A 23,547-nucleotide genomic window follows, 5' to 3' on the forward strand; every position below is an offset into this window, starting at 1 on the left:
CACCAATCGGTTCTTTAGTATCTTTCTTGTCCTTGATAAGTTGAACATTGTATCCAAGGCCACCCACTGATTTATGAATTTCATGAAAAAATGGCAGAACTGTTGAATGATTCCACCCACCCCAAAAAGATAAAAATACCAGAATGACTTCATTAAGATTCATCCAGTCACTATCAGAAATATCTAACAATCAGTGTTCAAATTAAATCAGCTTCTAAAATTCTCATTTATTGTAGAATTTTGCAACACAAAATGGAGCCATTCAGCCCATTGTCTATGTACTGATCTCTGACAGATCTATACGTTTACTTGCATTTCCCTGTCCTTTGTCTATATCCTCATTTTTTGCAATTATTTATGAATTTCCCTTTGAAAAGCTTTTATCAATTCTGCTTCCAGCTGTTTCTGTTAGGGCATTAAATGTGCAAAAAAATATCTAACCTTTTTCCATTCTTTTGGTGAAGAGCATAAATTTGCACCTTTCAGTTACTGACTCACCAGCCAGTGAAAATAGCACATCTCCATTTTAAGGTCCTCATAAATTTCAACACCTCTATCAAATCTACTCTCAACCTGCCCTTTTAATGAAAAGAGATGCAGTTTTTCTAGTCTTTCCTCATAACTGTGCTAGCAGCCCTGGTTTCAGCTTGGTAAATCACTTCTACATTCTGCCTCCATGACATTGACATTCTTCCTAAAGTGGGGTGCTCAGTTCTAACTGCAGTCTAACCATTTTCTACACTTTTAACATATATTGGTTGCTTTTATTCAATGTCTTTCTTCAAAACAGTAGGATCCCATATGCTTTTTCTTTCAAAAAACAATTTTACAACTTTAAAAGATCTGTGTAACTGAATCTCTAAACCCCTGTTCCTTTTAAAGTTTTCTTTTCCATTTAATGCATATTTCCCCCAATTAAGGAGTTTTTGATTTTGATCTGTTCTTCCAAGCAGGCAACATATCTGCCTGAAACAAGAAAGGTTTTTCTTTTGATTATGCAGACTAGGGGTCCGATGATATAATCAGCACTTGACTGCGAATTTAACTGTGGTTTGAGTGAGGAAGTGGAGAGGGTTTACCACCAGCGGCACTTCTGCAGCTCTCACCCCACCCCACCCTGCCCCCCACTCCCATCATCACAAGATGAAGGAGGATCTGGAACAACAGGGCCAATAGGTAACTACTCTTAAAATCCTTGTGAGGTCAGAAGGAACAGGGATGAGGGAACTGGAGGAATAGCACCCCATCTTCCGACTAGGCACTTTACAGTCTTCCAGACTTAATATTGAGTTCAACAATTTCAGATCATGAACTCTCTCCTCCATCCCCACCTCTTTTCCTATCCCCCTTTTTCCAATAATTTATAATTTTTTTACAAATATATTTTTCTTTTCCCACCTATTTTTAAATTTATTTCGATCTATCATTTTATCTCTACCTTTTAGCCCATTTCGATCCCTTCTCCCCATCCCACCCCCACTAGGGCCATCTGCCACTAGCTTGTCCTGCTTGCTACCCTTAATGTACCCATTAGCACATCCTTTAGATAATATCACCACCGTCAACACCCCTTTGTCCTTTTGTCTATGACATCCTTGGCAGTCTCTTCTTGGCCTCCACCTATCCCTGGCCCCCCATCGCAGGCGAAGAGCCCAAGTGGCCTTCGTGTTTTCCAGGAAACCTCATCCATGGGCGGGATGAGGTTTCCTGAAGGTTTTATAAAATAAATTTGGTGAACTTGACAAACATACCTCAGCTCATGTGACACTGTCACATGAGGAGACATGTTTAAATCATTTTTTACTTTAATTTTTACAAACTTTTATTGCCCATTCAATCTCCTTGAGGCAACTCTGTGCCTCAGAGAGATTTCTGTGCTCTTTCGTGTACATGCACGACAGAGCGCAGGCCCCAACTCTCCCTCCTCCCCCCGCCTGCACAGGTAGCGCTCAGCGCTACGGAACGTGCATTACGCTGGGCCGGCCTTAATTTAGTCCGCCCATGTAAAATGGCAGCATGCAGCCAATCGTGGGTGACAATCGGCTCTGCACCTGCTCCCACCCAGCTCGCCCGACATAGGTAAGATTCAGCCCTGTGAATAGTATGGTACTTACCATGGGCTTTTCTTGGTATTTCAATTTTTATGGCTTAATTTCCACCATTCATTTCAACATTCTTCCCTCAAGCAGTCCACATACAGTCAAGTCTTGGGGCTCACACTGGCACTGTGCTGCACTCTGGTATGAAATTTTTACTGTTAAAAATTTGGTGGTTTGGGCCATGAAAATTTCTCCCATAGTAGATTCACTGTTCCATTATGGCGTACAATGTATGTACATAAACCTTCCATTTTCACTTCTGATGATGTATTGCTACATTCTTGCGAACATTGTTCGTGTCAGTACAGTGAATTTTATATAAATCCTTCACAACTATATCCTTCCCTCCTGTGTTTACATATCTTATGCTCTAATTTTGCAATAATATCTATTTTGCGCTCCTGAATTTATGCACTTTCTACTTGAAATCCTGTCACATTTTTTGAGTGGAGGAACCAGAACAGACATAGTCAATGATACACTTCCATAAGGAATGGTTTTGCATGCTGGAGCTTGTCTTTCCCTACCAACAATGATTTATTACTCTCCATGACCTCTTGGTCAAACTCATATTCCAGCAGTAAAATAAAAGCAAAATACTGTTGAAAATCTGAAAAGTAAACAAAATGCTGGAAAATCTCAGCAGGTCTGGCAGCATCTGTGGAGAGAGAAACAGAGTTAACGTTTCGAGTCCGCATGACTCTTCTTCAGAGCTGAAGAGAAGCAGAAATGGGATGAACTTTGTACTGTTTAAGAGGGGGCAGAGCAGGTGGAGCAAAACAGAGGGTCAGGCATAGGTGGGAACTAAGGAGAGATTTGACAAACGCGTCATTGACACAGGACAAAGGGAATATTAATAGTGATGTTAAAGACTAAAGAAGGTGCTGATAGTGGCAGAAAGGTATGATAGCACAGGTGTGTTAATATCAGAACAAGGGTCAGCACTCTGTGAAAGAAACATGTAAGAACAAGTGACGGATGGTCCTGTTGGCTGGGTGGAGGGGGTTACAGGTTGACGGAAAAAATATAGGATTAAAAAAGGGGTCAAGGTGGGGGAGAGAGTCCATTGTCTGAAGTTGTTGAACTCAATGTTAAGCCCAGAAGGCTGTAAAGTGCCTAATTGGAAGCTGAGGTGCTGTTCCTCCAGTTTGCGTTGGGCTTTGCTGGAACATTGTAGCAGGCCAAGGACAGACATGTGGGTATGAGAGCAGGATGGTGTGCTGAAATGGCAAATGACAGGAAAGTCTGGGCCATGCTTGTGGACTAAGCGAAGGTGTCCTGCAAAGCAGTCACCCAACCCCAATGTAGAGGAGGCCACATTGAGAGCAGTGAAAACAGTAGACCAAATTGAAAAGGTGCAAATGAAGCGCTGCTTCACCTCAAAGGGAATGATTGGGTCCTTGTATGGTTAGGATGAAGGAGGTAAAGAGGCAGGTGTTGCACCTTCTGCGATTGCATGGGAAGGTGCCGTGGGAAGGGGATGAGGTGTTGGGGGTGATGGAGGAGTGGACCAGGGTGTCACAGAGGGAATGGTTCTTATGAAATGCTGACAGGGGGATGAGGGGAAGATGTGATTGTTTGTAGCATCATGCTGGAGTTGGCGGAAACGGAGGAGGATGATCCTTTGAATGTGGAGGCCACAGCCTGCTTCTCCCCCCTTCCCAAAATCCACAAACAGGACAGGTCAGCCAGCGTGAAATCCATGTCGGGGCCTGATCGCGGGTGATGGTTGGCTTCGTGACCGCTCCCAGGCTCGCCCAATATGCCAGCCCAACGAGGGCAAAATTCTGCTCATTATGCTATCTTACTTTTATGGCACCAGCAGCACCTTCTTTAGTCTTTAACACTACCATTAACATTCCCTTTGTCCTGTGCCCATGACATCTTTGTCAAATATCTCCTTAGCTCCCACCTTGTATTTTGCTCCATCTGCTCCAACCCACTAAAATCCCCCACATTTCTACCTCTCTCTTCAGCTCTGAAGAAGAGTCATACAGACTCAGAATTAATTCTGTTTCTATCTCCACAGATGCTGCCAGATCTGTTGAGTTTTTCCAGCATTTTTTGTTTTGATTTCATTTTCCAGTCGTGCAGTATTTTTCTACTTTTTTTCATTTTGCAGTTGGATTCTTGGGCTTTTCAAAATGTTAAGAGCACATGTGCCTCGCTAACTCCTTTAGCATGTGTTAAGGTCATAATTGCAGCTGCATTGTGATTGGCTGTAACTTTTGTCATTTATTCCAAATTCATATTTTTCACAAAACACCACTTATTTACCAGATCTATTATATAAGAAATTAAACCACACTTTATGCCTCCTCAAGCTTCTAGACAGCACAAAAAGTTCTCAAAAGAGCAACGATGTTTTTTTTAGAGTTTGATTAAATAATCTATTAAAAACATTAGATCATTTATATCCCAAATGTGACATTTCATTGCTCATCCTTGACTTCCCAGCTGTTACTTATTGTCTTTAATAGAGCAGTGGGAGTATTGGGAGTCATGACTGTGAGTAGGAATATTGTGCTTCAGGCCTCAGGCATGGAAACAGTTTGGAAATATTATGTTCAATCAGGAGCTCAGGCATTGTAAAGCTATTTTTTTTAAAAACTTCTTACAGCTTGTGATTTTTAAAAATGTACACAAAAGTGGTACTCCTGGACAAATACGTAACAGTAAGGTATATATACCTTGCAACAGGAACAGTCTGCTGGTTATTATGTCACACTGCAGAGTGCCAGCACAAAAAATATATTTTAAAATGACTTGTCAGAAAAAGTAAATGTTGGATAATACTATATTTTTTAAAAAGAATCTTTCATTGTATGAACTGTATTCCTCAGATGTTCATTTGTTGTAACGTCGAAACAACATTTTCATGACTTCAGTCGATCAAAATACATTTGCGGTTTTGTTGTTGTATGTTGAGGTTTGATTCTGTTGTATAAGTATTGCATTCTAGTAGGTGTAGGATAACAACAGCAACTTAGAAATTTGTAGATTTTTAACGTGGTTAAATCTCCCAAGGTGCTTCTCAAGAGTGTTATTGAATAAAATTTGACAATGAAATGCGAAAGTAGGTGTTAAGATTGGTGACGTAAAGCTTGGTTAAAAGTAGGTTTTAAGAGATGTATTAACGGAAGGTAGAGAGATTTAGAGAGGGAATTTCGGAGCTCAGGACAGAGGCAATTGCAGATATGGCCACCAACGGCATAGAGTTGAAAACTGGCAAATGCAGGAGACCAGAATTGGAGGAGCATAGAGATCTTGGCAGATTGTCGGGCTGGAGGATATTACAGTGATAAGGATGAGTGAGGCCATGGAGGGATTTGAAAACAAGGATGAAAAATTTTAAAATAGAGGTGATGCTTAACTGGGAGCTAATGTAGGTCAGTGCACGCAGGAGTGAAGGATAAATGTGACTTGGTGCAGAGTTTCAGAATAGCTCGCTGAACCTTTTAGGGGAGAACCTGCATCTGACTATGAAATATCATATTGCAATAAGGATTAATGTGCTGTAATACTTTCCTATCCCAATTTTATTGTATTTTACAGAAACCTTCCTTAAAGGTTTGAACTTTGCAAACAAGATTTTAGAAGAAATAGATTTAATTGAACACCATGATCGTATCATGTAATGACTTTTTTTTTAGCTTTACCATTATGTTCATCATAATGAGGGATCTCAATGCAGCTAAGTTTCAAGGATTTGCATTCAGTGTTGGTGTTAAATGCATCTCTTGTGCTCCTGGACATGAAACTAAAGAAATTTTGAAATCTGATGATCCATCCTCCTCACATCTCAAAGATTCAAAACTCTCTTAATCACATTCTCACCTTGTCTGTCTTTATTTTGTCAAAATAGTCATAATGTCTTTGAATTTTTTCTCTTTTTTTCCTGCTTATCTTCAAATATGCTCATTGTAATAGCACCCTCTTGTGGCATTTGTGTTTGTGTGTACATATAGTCAAACCGGAATAAAACTCTAGATATTTTGCTAAGTTTGTTTGCTGCTCATGAGTTCCCAAAGGAATTGTGTCGAACAACTGGCCTCAGTTTTATTCGGAAGAGTTTTCAAATTTCATCAGAATGAAAAACACATGAGTTCTACCATATCACCCTGCTTCAAATGGAGCAGCAGAGCACACAGTACAAATTGTTAAGCATGCTCTTATTAAACAAATGCCGGATACAGATGGAAAGAAGTGTCAGATGTCACAAACTGGCAAATCTTTTGTATATTTATCACAGCACCTCTCACACTACTACCGCAGAACACCAGTTGAATTGTTCTAGGCTGTCTTCTAAGGAATAAGGTTTTCATTGCTGAAGCCATAATTAGCACAGTCAGTCGAAGAGAAACAATCCAGGTAGAAAGGAGTCATTATAGCGGTAGAGTGAGAGAAAAAGGTCTGAAGTTGAACCAGAAGGTTAAAGTGAAAGGTCATCATCATAATTGGTTAAGTGGCTGCCAGAAAGAGCCATGAAAATATATGGTCATCGTACATATTTGGTCAAGATGTTTGGTAGTGGAAAGATTAGGCTTGTACATGTAGATCATGGTTTGCCTTTCAAAGGTTAATGAAGAGGAAGGGAGTTGGGTAGAATCAAAGGAGTCTGAAAAATTGTATAGTTGGGATACAAGTAGAGTACTAGTAGTTTCTCCAACACAAGCTGTGCCTGAAACCAGTTCAGGTCTGAGTCAGAATCAGACAGACCTGTCTGATGAAGTAGAAAATCTAATTGAAGTTCAAGGACAAAATCAGTCTTTATTTGAGAAAACTTGTCCTCAGACTCGGGCTAAAATGGGTTACAGTCCTTCCCCAAGTTTTGAAAGTTTGGGTAAAGAAAGGAGGTATACTCTTAGGAATATGGAACCAGTGGTTAAGTTGGATTTGTAAATGAATGAAAAGGAAGAAATGTATGTAAGTTGTATGGAATTTGAATTTTTGAGTACCTTTTTCATTAAGGAGGAAGGAGTGTAATAACACATGTGGCCATAAGTGTATGTGTGTATATATAGTCAAACCGGAATAAACTAGTTTTCAGTTGGGTACTTTGAAGTCCAGGTGCCGAACACTGCCTTCTTGTGTGCCCTGCAGAAATATTCTGCTTGTCCACCACCCTGCAGCTTTATTATGTTAAAATTCATATTTATTGCAACATTACATTTTTATAAATTATTCTTTGCCAGGATCTTGAAACTGTACAGTGCCGTAAGCCAACACAAAATCAAAATAATTCGGATGCTGGAAACCTGAAATCAAAACAGAAAATGCTGGAAATACTCAGCAGGTCTAACAGGGCCAGTGGAGAGAGAAATAGAAGTAATGTGTTAGGTTGATGAACTTTCCTCAGAACCTGATGAAAAGGCACAGAAGTGAAACGTTAACTCTGTTTCTCTTTCCACAGATGCTGCCTGACCTACTGAGTATTCCCAGCAAGTTTTATTTTTATTCTGGTGTCGACATCCTCCCTTTTTTTCCCCCTGGGAAATTTGGCATCACTCGAGCAATTTTTCTTAATCTTGTCCTTTGTCCTGTTGTAACCATGGATCCTTACAGTTGCCCTACAGATAAATCTGTTGATTTAAAAACAAAAACCTGAAGAGAGAAACTAGAGAAGGAGTAGCATATAAAAAGATAAAGAATCAGATTCCATTGAACTTTGTAGAACCCCATGCTCCCAGCATTGATCCTTACTCAAAGGGAGAGTGGGTCAGAGAAATTGCACCAAGCCCTGTTTCTAACTACTCCTTTCAACATTGGGACTGCAGGAGAACTGAATTTATCCATTGACGCATATCCTTTATTGTATCTATTCCCAATACTGATCTATCCAGGGAGAACTACTACTATTTGTAATGAGTTTCATACATGTCAGGATTCCTTTAGAAGTTTTTAATTAGCCGGCAAGTTCTCATGACTTTATCTTCATAGAGGGAGGGATGTTGATGAGCCTTATAATAATGCAGCGTCAATACATGCACAACAATTGGTAGAATAGTTCTTTGAAGCTCGAAAAATTATGGAGCGAGAGTGTAACTTTTGAAATCCCTTTTTCAGAAATTTCCAGGGAACAACATCACCCTGAGATGATGTTCCCTGGAAGTTTCCAGGTACAATGACCAATATAGCTTGCAAAGAAATTGGGACTTGAATCTGAAGGGACATAAGAAGTAAATGACTAGAGTTTTATTTTCAGGTACATAGGAACATAGGAGCAAGAGTAGGCCATTCAGCTCATCGAGCCTGCTCTGCCATTCAATACGATCATGGCTGATCATCCACTTCAATGCCTTTTTCCCACACTATCACCATATCCCTTTACGCCATTGGCAACTAGAAATTTGTCAACCTGTTTTTAACATACTCAATGGCTGAATTCTCACAGCCCTCAGGGCTAGAGGATTTCAAAGATTCACAACACTCTGAGCAAAATAATTTCTCCTTATCTTGGTCCTAAGTGGCTTCCCCCTTATTTTGAAATTGTGTCCCCTGGTTCTAGATTCCCCAACCAAGGGAAAGATCTTACCTGCATCTATCCTGTCTATCCCTTGAAGTGTTTTGTAGGTTTCAATGAGATCACATCTCATTCTTCAAAACTCTAGAGTATACAGGCCCAGTTTCCCCAATCTCTCTTCATAGGATAGCCCGCCATCCCAGTCTGGTGAACCCTCGTTGCACTCCCACCAAGGCAATAATACCTTTCCTAGGGTAAGGGGACCAAAACTGCACACAATACTCCAAATACTAACCAAGGTTCTATACAATTGAAGCAAGACTTCACTACTCCTGTACTCAAATCCTCTTGTGATTAAAGCTAACATTCCATTAGCCTTTCTAATTGCACCTGCATGTTAGCTTTCAGTGACTTATTGACAAGGACATCCAGGTCCCTTTGTACATCTACACTTTCTAGTCTATTACCATTTAAGAAAAACTCTGCATATCCATTCTTCCTACCAAAGTGGATAACCTCACATTTTTCCACATTATATTCCATCTGCTATGTTTCTGCCCACTCACTAAGTCTGTCCAAATCCTCTTAAAGCTGCTTTGCATCTTCCTCTCAACATACATTCCCAGGTAGCTTTGTCATCTGTGAACTTGGAAATGTTACATTCGGTCCCCACATCCAAATCATTGATATGTATTGTGAACAGCTGGGGCCTAAGTATTGATCCTTGCACAAACCCAATAGTCACAGCCTGCCAACATGAGAATCACCTGTTTAGGTACAGAGTTTCTAATATTCCTGTTGCTTTTAGTTCATTGTTTATTCCATCTTCCTTCAGTTCCACCTACAGCTCACACTTGGCAGAATCGTCCCCCCCACCCCCAGCCCCCTCCAGGAGCACCACTGGAGAGAGTTGTGGCAGACAGGGGCGGACAATCCCACGGGAACTGTAAAATTGGTTTCCCGATGACGGGAATGGACTGTGGGAATTTGTGTCCTGACTGTCATGGCGGAATAATGGCGGATCACCATTCCTGCCAGAGGTGTTGGATAACCCTTTTGCACCCTGTTGGCAAACGAAGCCCCAACTGGAATTTTCCCCCACTGTCCAATCATTCTCCCCCCACCCCCCACCAGCCCAGCCGCGATTTCATGCTGGTCCAGAACACATCTGGACTAACATGGCATGCATATGTTGAGGCTTACCTCAATGAAGGCCTTGGCAGCTTGCAGAGAGTGAAAGAGATGGTAGCCTCCAGCAACTGTGGACCCTGGAAGATCACATGGCACAGTGAGTGGGTGGAGCATCTATCATTTGGATCCTCGAGCTGTAGGTGGTTCCAGGATGTAGATCCTTGAGCTGCTGAATGAGGCACTGTTGGGTGGCGATGGTCTGTGTTTGGGGTGGGGGTGGAATTAGATGGGGAGGAGAACAATCAAGAGGTGGGGCGGGTTTGTAAGCCTAGGGGGGTGGGGGAAGTTGTAGGTGGTAAGGGAAAGAGTGGGTTGCTGTAGGGGTTGTGGAATGGGTAAGATGTTTTAAGGAGCGGGAGGGTGGGAAGGGTGTGTAGGAGTATGGGCAGTGAGGTGATTGTGGGTGTGTGGTTAAGTATGGACAGCAGGGTGGGGGAAGGGGGGAAAGGGGTTCAGAGGGAGGGATCTGTGCTGTCAACGGATGATTCCTGGGAGGCATACTGAGGGAATTGTTGATAGGAAGGGATGGTGAGGGTTAAAGGGAGCAGTGGGAGCCAGTAGGGTGGGAGAGTGAGAACTGGTCGTTCTGCTGCACAAGGGTCTCCATGGCATCTGCCACCCTCCCCATGGAGATCTCGATGCATGCACATGTCAGCACCACTTCATCAGACAGCAAGTGGACAGACCCCTCCACCTCATGTGCCACTCTGTTAAGGGCCTCTGAAATCCTGATGCTCCTCCGCCTACTGTTGCATGTCAAGCATCCTGTGTAGGACCAGTCCCAGAGGCTTGTTATCTGACTTGGACTTTGCAGGAGCCTCTTTCCCCATCAGTCCTCCAAATGCCAGTGAGTTTGGCTGTCCCTGCCTCCTCCTTCTGCAGAAACGTGTCCATGCGGTGGGCACCAGAATGTGAAACCCTGTCTGAACTAACATTTGAACCCACTGAGGTGTGTGCCTCTGGGTGGTTGGAGGGTGCAGGTGACTGCTGTGAGGGCTCTACAGGTGAAATGTCTTGTTCACCCTCATCTTCCTCACTTACCTGCAGGCTGCTGGATGTGGTGGACTTGGGCTGAGGGTCTGGCCTCACCATCTTCTTGGTGGCACTTGCAATTGCGAGAAGAGAGAGTGAGTGACTGCATGGGCTGCCACCAATGTGGCACCACGCATGAGCCTTAGATTTCTAATTAGAGACATTAAGCTTTGTTCCTTACTGGGTGGAGGCTAGATGCTGACCTCACCATCTCCACATGCCCAGTCCCGATCCTCCTCTGCCAACTTGGCAGCCCTCTCTTTGTGCAGGATCAGGTGCCGAGATGCCCCCTCGTCCTCTCTTGTGCTTGTTGTGCACCAATTTGTCCTGCACAAGGAGTGAAAATGGTTTGAGAGTATTTGAGATGCAGCTGGCATACAAATACTGCTAGTCAACAGCAGCAACCCTCTGGCTACTGTATGCCATGTGAATGTTCCATTGCACCTGGACTACTAGGGTTCACTGGCAGCACCCTCCAGAACGGTGAGCTCATGCATATAGAAGGAATAGGCACGAGGAGACCTGGCATCTGCTTGCGCTTGCTGGTATTCTCTATGCCTGATCTCCCACCACACCTTCCACAACATGAGCTCTCTATGTGGCAGGGTCAGTGACCCGCAGTTGCCCCTGTACCTGCAGACTAGATGGACTGCAGTATGACTATGAGGCATCAGCCCTTCACATTGAGAAGCCCTTTATGCATGGGCAGCACCGATGGTAGTCTGGCCACTGAGGCCCATCACCCAGTTCCCACTCTTAAGTTAAGTTAGTCCACTTAAGTTGGAGTAGTCGAGGATTCACTTACCCTGGTGGCACAGATGAGGTCATTCATCCTTTTCCTGCGCTGTAGTCCTGTCCTCTGGTGTGTGCTCTTCAAACTCACCACCCTGGTGACTGCCTCCCGTGCAGGGTTGATGTGTCAGGAGGACCTCCTCCTTCCATCCATAGAGTACAGGATGTCCCTCCTCTCATCTACTGCATTCAGCAGTACCTCCAGGGATGCATCACTAAATCTGGGTGCTGGTGCAGCTTGCTGTCTCCGGGCCATTTCCTACACAACTGTTCGGGTGCCTTTTAAATATGGTGCCTGGACATGATGGCGGGGCACGTGACATCCTGCCCGCCCCGGTGCATAAAATGTTGGGAAACCCCTGGCTGCATTATTAAGGAGCTCACCTTCCCATTGGGCTCCTCCAATGGAAATACCCCCACTTCAAGTCACCATTTTTGAACCAAATGCTGTGAACAGGAAAGGCGACTTGTTCCCAGGTCTTTGCTAGCACTATTCTTGAAGGATCTGTTGGGAGCTTCGTAAGTGCCAGTATCTCACCTTAAGGTTATATATATTTCTCTCCTCCCCATCCACCATATTTTATAATTGTTGGAGTTAATCTTCTTAAGCACTTATTAAAGTCCACAAAAGCAGAAGATTTTCTTTGAAGATAAAAGCTTTGTTAATTCAGTGGAAAGGCACTCTGGTATTCTAGCGTGTTGCACCACACGATGATATGATGCAGGTTCACCCTTGTGAGTTCTCCATACACTGAGCTCCTGACTTCAGCCACACATCGAGAGGATGACAATTAGTCCTGGGGCTAGTGTATTTTCAAAGTATGAATAGACACAAGTTTTGTAGGGCTAAGGTTCTAAATATAATACATTATCTGAACAAAAGGTAAATATTATAGCTCAAGTGATTCTGCTAATGGCAATGAATTCAGTGGGTTGGATGGAAGTTGTTTTTTTTTTTGTGTCTCAATTTCAATTTACTGAACTGAAATGTTCTATTCGCTTAAAGCCTTAGTGCCTCCTCCATCGTTATAATAATAGCATATGAGCTCTTGTCTTAGAATGACTAACTGACTACTTGCAAAAGGAAAAATAATTAAAGTCTTAAAATATTACAGTAAAGGTCCACTGATGCAAGTTTAACTGTTGAATAACTAAACCCCCAACATCATAAAGGATCCAGGCTTAATCTGAGATAGTCAAGCTGAAGTGATGGTAGTGCCGGCTTGATTAGTATTCAGAGGCCATGGTTCAAAGCTTCCATGTGTGAATATTGGTAGTACAGGATATACTGTGTGATTTCCTTGGCAGTCAGTTTTTAAAAAATATTTTCTGTTGAAACTTACATATGGAAAACTGACACTTGAGAGCCTATAGAATGTAGTTGGGTAATGCCATCAAGAGGGCAGTGGAGGGGAGAAAATTGTCAAACAAATGAAAGAAATGATTCACTGGGATGATCCTTGCGATGAAGAGACTGAGCTGTAATTAGACCAGACAAACTTAGGCTACACTTTCTGGGAATGAGGAGGCTTATGGGTGGTCTGATTAAGCTTTTTAAAGTAGTAGTTCTCAAACTTTTTTGGCTGGAGGACATGAAGTACTGCGTGGAAAGAATGTCTTAATGATACTTTAAAAGAAAACAGGCAATTACTTACAGATATCCGTGAGATTTATGTGCCTGCTTTTCACTGCAGAGTCTATCTTAGGCGAAACGTTTGACAATGACAATCATAAATCATTCTATATAGCGGCGAACATTTCTTGTTTTTGATGGAATTGCAGAACCTGGTCCCAGAAAAAGCCAGTTAAAATCCCATGTAATTAAAGATAGTGCCTGATTGTTTCCATCTGGTAAAGTCCTGTAAAACACTGGGTGTTCAGCAGAGAGATTGTCTGAGACAAGTTTGATGCTTTATTTGTCTCTTTGAGCGACGGTGCACCAGTGCAAGAGGTTGCAGACTCTGTTAACATTAACCACATCACCCCACGTGAGGCTTGTAGCCAAAAGGTTCAGTGCCTTAAGCAGCAGCAGCAAGCGGTCCTGAGTGGCAAAATAAGACCCAAGCCCTGACCATGGTACCCTGGGCTGTCACTTACATCGTTTACCTGAAAGAGGCTGGCCCTGCTAAGGTTCTGCGGTAATCTGAGGTGTAATACACCTTTAAGAGAATGTGAGCAGATCCACCACGTGACTGTAGCGCGGGCTACCATGTTAATTTTAGTCTAGAGTAGGGTCTGGCTAGAGAAGCACACATCATGTTAGTGCTCTGTTGTTTGTGTAAATAAATAGGTTGTGCTTCATTTCATATTGGTCTCTGCGTCTGCAGTATATTATAAGTGGCTCACCTGCTGACAGATAAATATGCAACCGGTTCGTGAGCAAAGCGACTCCGTAGTAAAATATAACAACTGGCGATGAGGCAAAACACAACCAGTCGACGAGACCAAGGAAAGCCGGGAAAACTCAGCTGTAGTGAATTAGCCATGCCCTGCAGGCCGATTGTAAGTAAATTACAACTGCAAACCCTCACCAAAGCCATCAAAGTTATCACCCTTCAATGTGCCACAAGTTGACCATGTCGAACTGTTTGATCAGACCAACTGATGACTGGTGTCATTATATTGAACGCCTCACATTTTTCATTTTGGCCATTGACATATCGGGGGAGGATAAGAGGCGGGCAATCCTCTTATCGACATGTGGCAGTAAAGCATACGGTCTAATTCGTAGTCTAACGGCACTCAACAGCCCAGATTCCTAGAGCTTAGAGTTGGTAAATCTAGTGAAAGGCCACTTCCAAACGAAACCCTCGGTAACAACGCTGCATTTTAAATTCAATTCGAGGTGTCGCACCCCTGGAGAGACAGTTGCTTGCTATGCAGCAGCCTTAAAATTGACAGAGCATTGCAATTTTGGGACATTGATTAATGACATGTTAAGAGACCGATTAGTGTGTGGGATTAACGAAGATGCCATTCAAAAAGGGTTGTTGTCTGAGACGAATTTGGATTTCAGTAAAGCACAAACAAATGACCATTTAAAAGAACCGAGTGCTTCTACTGCCATTGCAATGGGCACATTATGCGATATTGTAAAGACAGATTGAGGCCAAAGTTCAAACAAAAAGGCAGAAGTTGTGAAATTTATATAATGGAGGAGCCAGAAGAAACAGTCAGATATTTACTTGGTACGCAATTTAAAAATGGGTAAAACAGAGCCAATCTACGTGACACTGGAAGTAAATAGAAAACCCCTTCGAATGGAGGTGGACACAGGGCATATCCACGACAATCATAGGGGAACATACGTTTAAGTATCTGAATGGAGGAGGCCATTCACTAAAGCTGGAAAACTCGGGTGCCAGGCTAAAGACATATACTGGCAAAAACATACGAGTAAGAGGCATATGCAAGGTTCCAGTACAATATGGAAGCCAGTATGCTAACCTGCCCCTGATAGTGGGAGCAGGGGAGGGTCCAACTCTACTTGGTCAGAACTGGCTTAAGGAAATAAAATTGGAGTGGACTGAAATTTTTCAATTCAGAATGAAAGATCTGCAAGAATTATTGCAAAAATATGCCTCTGTGTTCATGGCAGAGCTCAGGAAGATTCAGGGACTGCAAGCTAAAATCCTCGTGGATCCCGGGGCAGCCCCCAGATATTTGAAGGCTAGGCCAGTCCCTATGCATTATGAGAAAAAGTGGATATTGCATTAGACAGGTTGGGAGCCTTACAACCTGTACAATTTTCCGAGTGGGCAGCACCCATAGTCCTGGGCTAAAGCCTGACCAGAGTGTGCAAATGTGCAGGGACTACAAGTTGACCGTTAACATAGTAACCAGACTCAATAGGCATCCTACACCAAAAATTGATGAATTGTACTCCAAGCTGGCAGGGGGAACCGTATATTCGAAACTCGACATGAGCCATGCTTACCAGCAAGTCAAGCTAGAAAAGGCCTCCCGGGATTTTGTGACTATCAACACACATAGGGGGTTATACCAATATTACCCTTCGGAGTCTCATCGGCTTCTGCTATTTTCCAACGGACTATGGAAAGTTTGCTCCAAGGTTTACCCCATGTGGTGGTTTATCTCGATATCCTGGTAACAGGACTAACCGATGAAGAACACCTGGCTAACTTGGAAGAAATATTGAAGCGTTCCTTACAAGCTGGGGTATGTTTGAAAAGAGAAAAATGTATCTTCCAAGCAAAAATAGTGATTTACCTGAGTCATAGGGTCGACTTGCAGGGCTTTCATCCAGTAGAAGGCAAGGTGAGAACTATTCGTGAAGCGCCAGCACTGAAAAATGCTACAGAACTGAAGTCCTTCTTGGGAATAGTTAACTACAATGGTTGTTTCCTCCCAAATTTGTCAACAGTACTGGCTCCTTTATATGGGTTACTCCAGAAAAACCACAGGTGGACTTGGCAAGATCCACAACAACAGGCTTTTACAACAGTAAAGCAGTTACTATATTCATTGGCCCTGTTGGTACATTTTGATCCAAGGAAACGATTGATTTTAACATGTGACGCATCCCCTTACAGAGTAGGGCAGAACTCAGATGGCTCCGAAGGCCCATTGGCTACGTTTTAAGAACACTCAAGTGTGGCAGAAGGAAGATACTCACAAATAGAGAAAGAAGGCTTATCCATTGTATTTTGTGTTAAGAAATTCCACCAATACACCCATGGTTGCCACTTCACCATAGTATCCGACCACAAGCCACTACTAGGCTTGTTTGGAGAAGATAAGGCAATACCCCCAATCGCCTCAGCACGCATCCAAAGGTGGGCATTGATTGTAGCTGCTTACAAATATACTTTTATCCACTGGCCAGGAAGCCAGATTGCCAATGCCGATGCGCTGAGCCAGTTACTTCTAAAGGACAGCAATGTACATGTCCCCACCCCTCAAGAACTCTTCTTGTTATTAAACTTTCTGGATTGATTGCTAATGAAAGACAATCAGATCAGCAAATGGACAAACTGCGATCCAGTTTTGTCTCACGTCAGGGAACAGGTCTTGCAGGGATGGTCTAACGAGCCAAAGCTGGATGAAATGAAGTCCTATTTTAACAGGAGATACAAGCTCATCTGCCAGAATGGCATCTTACTGGAGTCACTGTGCCTCCCAGACGAAGACAACCATCATTGATAGAATTGCATAGCGCTCATCCCGGTATTTCTAGAATGAAAATTAGAATGTTAGTGTGCAGCTACTTATGGTGGCCATGAAGGCTCACTGAAATCGAAAAAATGGTCAGGAGCTGCATGCAGTGCCAACAGGTGCAGAAATTGCCTCCTTCTGCTCCACTGCATTCTTGGGAATGGCCAGGAAGGCCATTGGCCCACCCCCACGTTGACTACGTGGGGCCCTTCTTGGGCACAATGCTCCTCTTACTTATCGACTCCCACTCCAAATGGATGGATGTATACGAGGTGGGATCACCCACATCTGCCGCCATCATAGACAGATTGCATCAGAGTTTCGCAATACACGGTTTACCAGAGATAATTGTGTCTGACAATGGAACGGATTTCACTAACGGGGAATTACGAAGGTTTATAACACTCAACGGCATAGTACATGTCATACCACCCTGCATCCAAAGGGTTGGTCGAGAGGGCAGTTCAGGCCTTCAAGGCCAGAATGAAAAAACTAGATGGGGACTCTAATCATGCTTCCTGCTCAGCTACAGGGCTATGCCACATACGACCACTGATATTGCCCCCGCAGAGTTATTAATGAAGAGATGTCTCAGGACGTGGTTAAGCCTCATAAGGGCAAATTTAATGGGGAGGTTAGGGAGAAGTCAGGAGGCCAAGAAAAATGAGCACGATTACCACAATCATGAAAGGAACTTCACTGTAGGAGAAGCTGTTTTCACAAAGAGCTTTGGAGATGGGCCCAAATGGCTATTAGATGAAGTCTGTGGAGTGACAAGACCCCTGTCCTACCGTAGATCGGCTGAAGGTTGGATAATCAGGAGGCATATATATTAGCTCAGGAAACGGGAAACAGATCCACAAGAAAAGACTCCAACAGGTGCCGGCAGGCGAGTCAATTTACAGTATACTGCAGACACAGACCAATATGAAATGAAGTCCATTCTATTTATTTACACAAACAACAGAGCACTAATATGATGTGTTCTTCTCCAGCCAGACCCTACTCTAGACCAATATTGGAGTCCTGTTGGAGTCTACACCACAGGTAGAAGGAACTCCTCTTGCCTTGGAAGTACCTGTAGAATCCATTGAGCCTGAGAGAGTCGAAGAGACAAACTTACAGGCTCCTACTGCGAAGTCTAGTGGGCAGATAACTCCTGAGAGGGAGGCCTCAGATAAACCATTTGAAGTTGTAGAACTTCGACGGTCGACACGTTTGAAAAAGCCTCTAGAGAGACTGAATTTGTAAATAGTTCATTTTTGTAAATAGTCAATATATTGTAAAATGTACTTTCAAGTAAAGGGGGAAGGATGTGGTAATCTGAGGTGCAGTACACCTTTAAGAGAATGTGAGCAGATTGACTGCATGACTGTAGGACTGAATAGCTGTGTGGCATTTACCATGCCAATGTTGGTCTAGAGTAGGGTCTGGCTGGAGAAGAACACATCATATTAGTGCTCTGTTGTTTGTGTAAATAAATAGTATGGACTTCATTTCATATTGGTCTGTGTCTGCAGTATACTGTAAATTGACTCGCCTGCCGGCAGATGAGTGTGCAACCGGTTTGTGAGCAAAGTGACCCCATAGTGAACCATAACAGTTTCCATATTACTTTGTGGACCCTCTGAAAACTCTTTATGGCACCTCGGGGGTCTGTGAACCTCAGTTTGAGCATCACTGGTTCAAAATATTGAAGGGATTTGTCAAGGTTAATACAGAATCGTATCTTTCTTGTAAGGAACCTAAAGCGGGTGGTGGGGGAGGCGGGGTTGATGAGTGGCTGTAGTTTAAAACTAAACTGTTTAAAGGAATACAGAGAAAATCTTCACCAGAGGGCTGCATGAATGTAGGTTTTTTTTTATTCAATACAATCTGAACAACATCTAGAGATTTCAGCTCCTTACTTCAGCTCTTTCACAGCTAGACCTGGAGGCTGTGACTGTTTGAGTTTCTCAGCCTTCTCTTTGTCAGTGATGACTAGTGTGTATAGGTACCTGCTGCACCGTACTTTGAATTTTACATTGTCTTTGTTCTTCTTAATTTTCACAGATTTTGCATCCTTTCTTCTTGCTGTTAACAAAAAGTCTTTGATTTCTGCGATCATACGTGGCTGCATGAATGTAGAGTGCACTTTTTTCATAGTTGCTTAATTAATACAATTATTTAAAAGAGACATAGCCACTTAGGAATAATGGGTACTAAACAATATGGAGAAAGAATGAATGATTGTAGTTGAAAAGGCAACAAGATAAATTTATTGATCCCTAATTCCAAATGAATACAGCCGTGATCAGCAAATTGATAGTACGTCCTGTTTTCAGCCCGAGCTCCCTTTGAGTACAGCCCCTTCTCCAAGTTGGGAGAACAGGGTCAATGGATTTATCCAAAAGAGCTGTCTTGGCTAAAAAAATGAGACAGCAGGTATGATAGGCTTATTCCTGTCCCCTTCTTTCTATGTTCAATGAATGCCTACAGTTGTCTATATGCTGCTTTTTTTTTGAAATCATATCCTTTCTTGTCAGGACAATTTTTGAACCAGTGCCACAAATAAGACATATTTCTGTTTTGCACTTCCTCTGCCACATTCTCCACCTCTGTGTGCAAGAGCTGACATGGATTTGTGAGGGTGTTCATACTTAAAATTTAGTCTAATAAGTTTACAAATTTTTACTGTAATTTTAGTCAACTATGTAAACATTATATAGTAATGGTGCCTATATGGTTCTTTTATTAATGATGAAATTGTTTTCTTTAAGTGGTAGCTTCAGCACAGGCATTTTGTGTAGAATATAATTGTGTAGAGAGGGTGCAGAAAAGATTTCTGAGAGTAGTTCGAGCAATGAGGAACTTTAGTTACTAGGATAAATTGGAGAGGCTGGAACTGTTCTCCTCAGTGAAGAGAAGTTTTTGAGAGAAGGTTTGATAGAAGTGTTCAACATCTTGAGGGATCTGGATAGAGTAGATAAGGAGAAACTGCTCCTGTTTGTGGAAGGATCGAGAACCTGAGGACAATGATTTAAGGTGATTAGCAAAAGAACCAATGGCAGCAAGAGGCAGAGCAGCCCTCTTGATTGGCACCTCATCCACAAACATTCACTCCCTCCACCACAGACACACACTAGCAGCAGTGTGTACCATCTACAAGATGCACTGCAGGAATTCACCGAGGTTCCTTCGACAGCACCTCCCAAACCCATGACCACTACCACCTAGGACAAGGGCAGCAGACACATGGCAACACCACCACCTGGAGGTTCCCCTCCAAGTCACTCACCATCCTTACTTGGAAATATATCACCGTTCCTTCACTGTCGCTGGGTCAATATTCTGGAACTCCCTTCCTAATAGCACTATGGATGTACCTACACCACAGGAACTGCAGCGGTTCAAGAAGGCAGCTCACCACCACATTCTCAAGGGCAACTAGAGATGGGCAATAAATGCTGGCCCAGCCAATGAAGCCCACATCTCGTGAATGAGCTTAAAAAAAGACAGATTGAGTGTCCTCCTTCAATATTATAACTATTCTATGATTCTATGAAATTCCGCTCTGGTGCCATTATGATTAGGAATTCAATGATCTGAACCACATGATAAAAAGGAATTCTATAAATTAAAACCTTGTTTCCTGAGTACCTCTCGCCAATTTTAACTCACGAAAGAAGCCAAAGGCACTTAAGTATATACAGATGTTTGATTTCACAATATTTACAACCGTAAGATAATTCAGATTTAATTAATTTCCCCTTGAACAACTGAACAATTAAATTTATGCCTAGATCTTTACTTTGCCAAGGGGGATGTGCAACGTTAGAAAAATGGCATAAAAAGTTTTTGCTGAAGTCATTGAGAGAAAATATGAGAAAGGCAACTTAGCATATTTCAGCAATGATGTTTTTGACATTGGGATTCATATTTTAATTGAAAACCCTATCCCAGAGCTCATGCATGATGAAAAATATTGCATGGACACTTAATGACAGTCCCTCTTTAATGTATTCATATTTTTCTTTACTTTTTAGTTATTGTCCCTGGAGGCATGGGAAAACTGGTGTGATCATGTCACCAGCCAACTCTGAACTCTGCCAAATTTTCACCCCTCACTGTGCATTCTTCACCTATGTAGCAGTTCACAGAATGGTTACAGCACATTGTGTCCATGCTGGCTCTTTGCAAGAACAACTTGGTTAGTCCCCCTTTCCCACCTTTTCCCCATAAGCCTACAATTTTTTTGTCTTCAGATAATTATCCAATTCCCTTTTGAAAGCCACATTTGAACTTGCCTCCACTACATTCTCATGCAGTACATTCCGGATCCTAACCACTTGCTGTGTAGCAAAGGTTTGCCTCATGCCTCCTTTGGTTCTTTTGCCATTCTCCTCTTGTTGTCCACCCTTCTGCTAATGGAAACTGTGTCTCCCTATCTACTCTGAACAGACCACTCATGATTCTGAACACTTATATCAAATCTTCTCTTTTCTAAGGCAAACAGCCCCTAATTCTCCAATCTCTACATGTAACTGAAATCCCTTATCCCTGAACCATTTTTCTAAATATTTTTTGCATTCTCTTAAATGCTTCCACATCCTTCCTGAAGTACGATGCCCAGAATTGGACACAATACTCCATTTGAAGTGAACTAATATTTTGTGATGGTTCACCATACAGCCTCTTTGCTTTTGAAATCTGTGCCTCCATTTTTAAAGCCTAGGATCCTGTACGCCTTAACTGCTTTCCCAACCTTCCCTGTCAGCTTCAAAGATTTGTACACATATACCCCAATGTCTCTCTGCTCCTGCACCCCTTTTAGAATTGTGCCCTTTATTTTATATTGCCTCTCCTTATTTTTCCTGCCAAAATGTTTACACTTCTTCCAGTGGCTTGTGGGAGACTGAGGTTCACTATCTCAGTGGGGAGAATGTGACTATGTATGAGGCAGACGTGAGAGCCAGGCTTAGCTCTGGTTCAATAATGAAGTGCTTTGCTACATGAGCTATGAGGCCACCTACCATATGTTTGCAATTGACCTCTGCATTTCTGGCATGAGAAGGGTAAAAATCAGTCAGGATTTCCACTTTCATTCTGAATCATTTTCCACTCTCTCTAGAAAGTGTTAATGTCTGGTCCGTGGATGAGAATACAATTAGGAGCAGTTTTTGTTTCAGAAAGCCTCTGTGGTCGAATAGCTTCCGAACCCTCTTTGTTCAGGCTCATGTGAAGAATGGCAGTTTGAGGCCAGGTACTAGGATGGTCTGAGGGCCCTTAGCTTCTTCCTTGAACAGAGGCCCCAACAATCCCCATCCACCACTACTCTCCTCCATCTGGCTGAACTTGTTCTCACACTGAACAATTTCTCCTTTAACTCCTCTCACTTCCTCCAAATAAAAGGTGTGGCTATGGGTACCCGCATGGGCCCCAGCTATGCCAGTCTCTTTATGGGGTATGTGGAACATTCCTTGTTCCAGTCCTACTCCGGCCCCCTCCCACAACTCTTTCTCCGGTACATCGATGATTACTTCGGTGCTGCTTCATGCTCTCGTCGGGACCTGGAAAAATTTATTAATTTTGCTTCCAATCTCCACCCCTCCATCATTTTCACATGGTCCATCTCTGACACTTCCCTTCCCTTCCTTGACCTCTCTGTCTCAATTTCTGGTGATACACTGTCCACCAATATCCATTACAAGCCTACCGACTCCCACAGCTACCTCGACTACAGCTCCTCACACCCTGCTTCCTGTAAGGACTCCATCCCATTCTCTCAGTTCCTTCGCCTCTGTCACATCTGTTCTGATGATGCTACGTTCAAAAACAGTTCCTCTGACATGTCCTCCTTCTTCTTTAACCGAGGTTTTCCACCCACGGTAGTTGACAGGGCCCTCAACCGTGTCCGGCCCATCTCCCGCGCATCCGCCCTCACGCCTTATCCTCCCTCCCAGAAACATCATAGGGTCCCCTTTGTCCTCACTTATCACCCCACCAGCCTCCGCATTCAAAGGATCATCCACCGCCATTTCAGCCAACTCCAGCATGTTGCCACCACCAAACACATCTTCCCTTCACCCCCCCGGTGGCATTCCATAGGGATCGTTTCCTCCGGGACACCCTGGTCCACTCCTCCATCACCCCCTACTCCTCAACCCCCACCTATGGCACCTCCCCATGCCCACGCAAAAGATGCAACACCTGCCCCTTCACTTCCTCTCTCCTCACCATCCAAGGGCCCAAACACTTCTTTCAAGTGAAGCAGCATTTCACTTGCATTTCCCCTAACTTAGTCTACTGCATTCGTTGCTCCCAATGCGGTTTCCTCTACATTGGAGAGACCAAACGTAAACTGGGCAACCGCTTTGCAGAACACCTGCGGTCTGTCCGCAAGAAAGACCCAAACCTCCCTGTCGCTTGCCATTTTAACACTCCACCCTGCTCTCTTGCCCACATGTCTGTCCTTGGCTTGCTGCATTGTTCCAGCGAAGCCCAACGCAAACTGGAGGAACAGCGCCTCATCTTCCAACTAGGCACTTTACAGCCTTCCGGACTGAATATTGAATTCAACAACTTTAGATCTTGAACTCCCTCCTCCATCCCCACCCCCTTTCCGTTTCTTCCCCCTCCCTTTTGTTTTTTCCAATAATTTATATAGATTTTTCTTTTCCCACCTATTTTCATTATTTTTAAATCTATACCTTTAATGCCCTGTTAGTCTTTCCACCCCACCCCCACTAGAGCTGTACCTTGAGTGTCCTGCCATCCATTCTTAATTAGCACATTCGTTTAGATAATATCACCACC

At 43.1% G+C, this 23,547-nt stretch overlaps 1 protein-coding gene and 1 pseudogene across 2 annotated transcripts in view; one reads left to right on the forward strand and one right to left on the reverse strand.

Moving 5' to 3' along the window:
- The window catches only part of LOC144674168 (gamma-aminobutyric acid type B receptor subunit 2-like), a 269,924-nt gene that overhangs the window by 19,219 nt on the left and 227,158 nt on the right, over positions 1-23,547 (forward strand). The gene's annotated exons all lie outside the window — the stretch shown is intronic.
- LOC144672941 (large ribosomal subunit protein eL38 pseudogene) lies at positions 18,606-18,861 on the reverse strand (annotated as a pseudogene). The gene has a single exon (XR_013574218.1). The product of XR_013574218.1 is annotated as a large ribosomal subunit protein eL38 pseudogene (transcript).

The sequence above is a fragment of the Cetorhinus maximus genome, chromosome 3 (genome assembly GCF_964194155.1).
Source record: "Cetorhinus maximus chromosome 3, sCetMax3.hap1.1, whole genome shotgun sequence".
NCBI lineage: Eukaryota > Metazoa > Chordata > Chondrichthyes > Lamniformes > Cetorhinidae > Cetorhinus > Cetorhinus maximus.